Here is a 4,882-nt window from a genome sequence, read left to right on the forward strand (position 1 = left end):
ACACACACACACACACACACACACACACACACACACACACACACACAATGCCTTGCTCTTGGGTGCCTTAGCCACGTGGTGGGAGGATTATCTATAGCAGAATCCCAGAGTTCAGAGTCAAGGCTAAGAACAGCCTTTACCTCCAATACCAAGCGATAAGAGCTAGGATTTCTGGAGGATTTCACACACGCTATCGTGTGTGATTCTCATCACTACTCTGGAAAGTAGGTGCAATTATTATCCTCATTTTGCAAATAAGGAAACTGAGGCAAACAGAGTCAGGTGACTTGCCCAGGGCCAGACAGCTGAGTGCAGGCCAGCTGCGATGTAGTCACTGCCCCTAACCCCAAACACAAAGTACTGACTCCTCCCAGTTCTTTTGGTTGCTATGACGGCCAAAGGATCTTCAGTCTCGCCCTCCTTTTACACAAGACCAGTGACCTACAAGTCAGCCTCTAACCGAACCCTCACATGTTACAGATAAGGAAACTGAGGGTCAGAAAGGTCAAAGGATCACAGAATGCAAGTGGCTGGGAATCTTTAGAGGCCATCTACTTCAACCTACAAATTTTGCAGGTGAGGAAACTGAGGCCCACAGAGAGGAAATGATTTGCCCAAGGTCACCCAGCAAGTTACCAAGTGGCAACAGTGAAATGTGGCCCTGGTATAACACTTCTATCTATGCTCCCTTCAACGGAATGAAGACGATCTTTCAAGAGGATCTGATAGAACCTTTGACTGGAGACGTCACTTGTGACTGATCTCACTGGCACAGGGAGCTCCTGGAGAAGGGAACTCCCTCCACCAGTGCAGATCACTACCCTCTCTGCAACTTGAAGCCTTGGAGGTGCCTGGAGCCCTGAAGAGGTCAGCTGACTTGGCCAGAGTTACAGTCTAAGAGGGGTCAGAGGAGGACGACCTGAACTCAGAGCCCACGCCATCCAATTCATCAGTGAAAGAGTCTCATCTTGTTCCCAGCTTGGAGGCTGAGCTAAAAGGACACAGAAAGGAGATCCAGGACCTCCAGCTCCTTGAGGTCTGGCCCTCCCTGACCCCTTCTGGTGTGGGGCAGGGAGAAAGCACTGGCTCACCCAGTGAGCTTCAGACAAACATCTAACAAGATCACAGGACAGAACTGGGGAGCAGCGGTCAGAACACGGGACTTAAGAGTCAGGAAAACCTGGGTTCAAGCTCTGGTTCAGACATTTCTGAGGTGTGGGACACTTTACAAACCTCTCTATGCTGCAGGCCGCTCACTTCTAAAACAGGAGGGCTGAACCTGGGGACCTCTCAGGGCCCAGCTCTAGCCTGATGAGCAGAGAGTAAGAGCCCACCTCAGAATGAGACACATACAGAGTCACGGAATCGAGGAGCTGACCGAGAAAGAAATCCCGCCACAGCATACCTGAGCAGTGGTCAGCGAGCTTCTCTTTGAGGACCCTCACCAAGGGCCCCCGAGACAGCCAGGTCTGCTGTGGGACAGGAATGTTACAAGGCAGCATTCCCTGCTAGCAAGCTGACGCTGGCCTCCTGCAACTTCTGACGGAGACAGAGACATAGACACACATGTACAGAAGAGAGGCAAAGACAAAGAGAAGGGGGGAGAGAGAGAGAGAGAGAGACAGAGACAGGGAAATGGAGAGACCCAGAGGAGAGAGAAAGCAAGGACAAGGAGAAATGGAGAAAAGCATGGTGAGGAGGGGGAGACACAGAGAAGAGAGAGACAGAAAGGAGGGGGGGGGGGAGACAGGAAAAGGGATGGGGGGGGCCGAGACAGAAGAGAAAGACAGGAAGACAGAAACAGAGAGAGAGACACAGAGACAGAGAGAGGGAGAGAAAGACAGAGAGAGAGACCAAAAGAAGGAGGGAGGGAGAACGGAGAGGGGAGATGAGAGAGAGAAAGAGAGACAGAGAAAGGGAGAGGGTGGGAGGGGAGAAAGGGATGGTGGGGGGAAAGACAGAGAGGAGCAGATAGAGACAGAGACAGAAGGAGGAAGGGAGAGGAAGGGAAAGAGGGAAGACAAGAGGGGGAAGGAGGAAGGAAAAGAGAAAGGGGAGAGAGAAGGATGGAAGGAAGGAGGGAGAGAGGGGGAAAGAGAAAAAATGGGAGAAGGGGGAGGGGGGAGAGAGTAGAAAGAAAGGGGGAGGGGACACAGAGAGAGGGCAGGAGAGAAAGGACAAGGGAAAGGGGGGAAGGGAGTGAGGGAGGAAATGAAAAGAGGGAGGGAGTATAGGGAAGGAACAAGGAAAGGAGAGAGGGGAGAGAGAAAAGGTAAAGAATAAGAAAGAGAGAGAAGAGAAAAGGGGAAATGGACAGGAGAGAGGGAAAAAGATGGAGAGAAGGGGGGAGAGAGGGGAAGGAAATGAGAGGGAGTGAGGGAGAGAAAGAGGAGAAAGGGAGAGGGAAAGAAAGAAAAGAGAGAGAAGAGGCAGAGGGGTAAGAGAGTGAGAGACAAAGAAAGAAAGGAAGTGAGAAGAAGGGAGGAAAAAAGAGGAAGCAACAGATGGAGAGAGGAGAGGGAGGGAGGGATGGAGAATGAGAGAGACTGAAAGAGAGAGAGGTAGGGGGAGGTAGAATGAGAGGGAGAGAAGAATGGAAAGAGAAATAGGGAGAGGAGGAAGGGAGGGAAGGAGAAGGGAAGAAAGGGGAGGGGAATATAGAGAAAGAGGGGGAGAGAGAGGAGAAACAGAAGATGGAAGGGAGAAAAAGAGGGAGGGAGAGATGAAGAAAGAGGTGGAGGAAAAAGGGGAAGGGAGGAGGGAAAGAAAAGGGAGAGAAGAGGGAGGGAGGGAAGGGGTGAAGGACGAGGAAGAAGGAAGGATGTAGGAAGATGGAGGGAAGGATAAGAGGTAGGAAATAGAGTGGGAAGTGGGGGAGGGAGAGAGAACGTAGGGGGAGAAAGGAGGCAAAGGAGAAGAGAGAGGGAGGGAGGAAGGGAGAGGGAGTAAGATAGAGGCATGGATGGAGAAAGAAAAACAGACAGAGGCAGAGAGAGGGAGAGGGAAAGAGAGTGAGACAGAGATAGAGAGAGAAAGAAGGAGGGGAAGGATAAAGACAGAGAGACGACAGGGAGAAACAGAAGGGGGAGGGAGAAAAGAAGAGAAGGAGAAGGAGACAGAAGGAGGGGAGGGGGGCAAAAGAGAAGGAAGAACGGAGAGAGGGGGAGAGAAAGAAAGACGAAGGGGAGAGGAGGAGAAGGAAGGGAGCAGAAGAGGCAAGAGAGAGTGGGATGGAGAGGAAGGAGAGAGCAAAGGGAGAGGAGGAATTGAGGGAGGGAGAAAGGAGGGGAGAGAGACAAGAGGGAAAGGAGAAAGAGAGAAAAGAAAACGCAAGGGAACGGGGAGAGGGAAGAGATGGGAGATGGAGAGACACAGAGAAAGGGAGGTGGACAGAGAGAGGAGTGGAAGAGAGAGAAAAGCAGAAAAAGTAAAAGAGAAAGAGGGAGGGAACAGCAGTAGGGGGAGAGAAAAAGAGAGCGACAGTGAGAGGGAGGGATGAAAATAGAAAGAGAGGAAGAGAGAGATGAAGGGAGAAAAACAGAGATGGAGGGAGGGAAAGGAAGAATGAAATAGGCTGGGAGAGAGGAGGGGAGGAAGGGAAAAAGGAAAGGAGAGAAGAGGAAAGAGGAGAAAAGAAAAAAGATGGAAGGAAGGAGAGAACAAGAGAGTGAAGGGGGAGGGGGAACAGAGAGAAAGAAAAGGGGAAGAGAAAGAGTGAGGGAGAGACAGAGGAGAGGAGAGACAGACAGGAGGAAAAACTGGGAAGGAGGAGATAGAGAAGCAGAAAGATGGAGAAGGGAGAGGAGGGGAAGGAGAAATGGGAGAGACAGGGCGAGGAGAGAGAGGCAGAGAGACAAAGAGGGAGGGGGAAGAGAGAGGAAAGGTGAGAGAGGAGGAAAAATGGAGAGAGAGAGGAAAGAGACATGAGGTAGGGAAAGGGGGTGGGGAGAGGGTGACATAGATAGAACAAGGAAGGAGGGAGAGAGAGAGAGAGAGAGAAGAGGAAGGAGGGAGCCACAGGAAGAAAGGAAGAGCGAAACAAGAAAGGAGACAGGGAGAGGGGGAGGAGAGAGAGAAATGGAGGAAAGAATGGAAAAATGAGAGAGAGAAAGAAAGGGGAAGAAAGAAAGAAGAAGGAGGCAGAAGGATACAGAGGAAGGGAAACGGGGGAAATAGAGAAAGAGAGGGAATGAGGGAGAGAGAAGGGAGAGAGAGGGAGAAAAGGAGAGTGAGAGAGGAAGAAGAGAAAAAGTGAGAGGGAATGAGGGAGAGAGAGGGAGAAAAGGAGAGTGAGAGAGGAGGAAGAGAAAAAGTGAGAGGGAGTGAGGGATGAAGAAAGAGAGGTAGACAGAGGGAAAGATGGAAAATGAGAGAAGAGGAGAGATGAATGACGGAAAGAGATAGAGAGGGAAATGAAGATAGAGAAAGATAGGATAGAGGTAGAGAATGTTAGGAGAGTCAGAAACAAAGAGAAAGGAGAGGAGAGAAAAAGAGCAGAAGAGAAGAAGAGAAAGAGAGAGGGGGTGTGGGGGCAGGAGTGAGGGAGAAAGAGGAAAAGAGGGAAAAAGAGATGGGTAGAGAGGGAGGAAAGAGAGGGAGCGAGGGGGAAAAAGGAGAGAGGGAGAGGAAGGGAAAAAGGAGGGAAGGAGAGAGAGGGAATGAGGAAAGAAAATGAAGAAAAAAAGAGGGAAGAAGGGAAAGAAGAGGGGAGAGTGGGGAGGTAGAGGCAGTGGGGGAGAGCAAAAAGGGGGGGGAGGAAGTAAGAGGGAGTGATGGATGAAGGGGAGGAGGAGGCAGGAGGTAGGTTGGGGGGAGAGTTAGGGAGAAAAAGATATGGCCGGAAGGAGGGAGGGAGAGGGAAAGACAGCAAAGGAGGAGGGAG

The 4,882-nt window shown here is 51.0% G+C and overlaps 1 protein-coding gene across 3 annotated transcripts in view; it reads right to left on the reverse strand.

Annotated features, from left to right (window-relative positions):
- The window catches only part of IGF2BP2 (insulin like growth factor 2 mRNA binding protein 2), a 135,584-nt gene that overhangs the window by 26,993 nt on the left and 103,709 nt on the right, over nucleotides 1–4,882 (reverse strand). The window lies entirely within an intron of this gene.

Source organism: Vombatus ursinus, unplaced genomic scaffold (genome assembly GCF_900497805.2).
Source record: "Vombatus ursinus unplaced genomic scaffold, bare-nosed wombat genome assembly UNPS02014808.1, whole genome shotgun sequence".
NCBI classification, from domain to species: Eukaryota; Metazoa; Chordata; class Mammalia; order Diprotodontia; family Vombatidae; genus Vombatus; species Vombatus ursinus.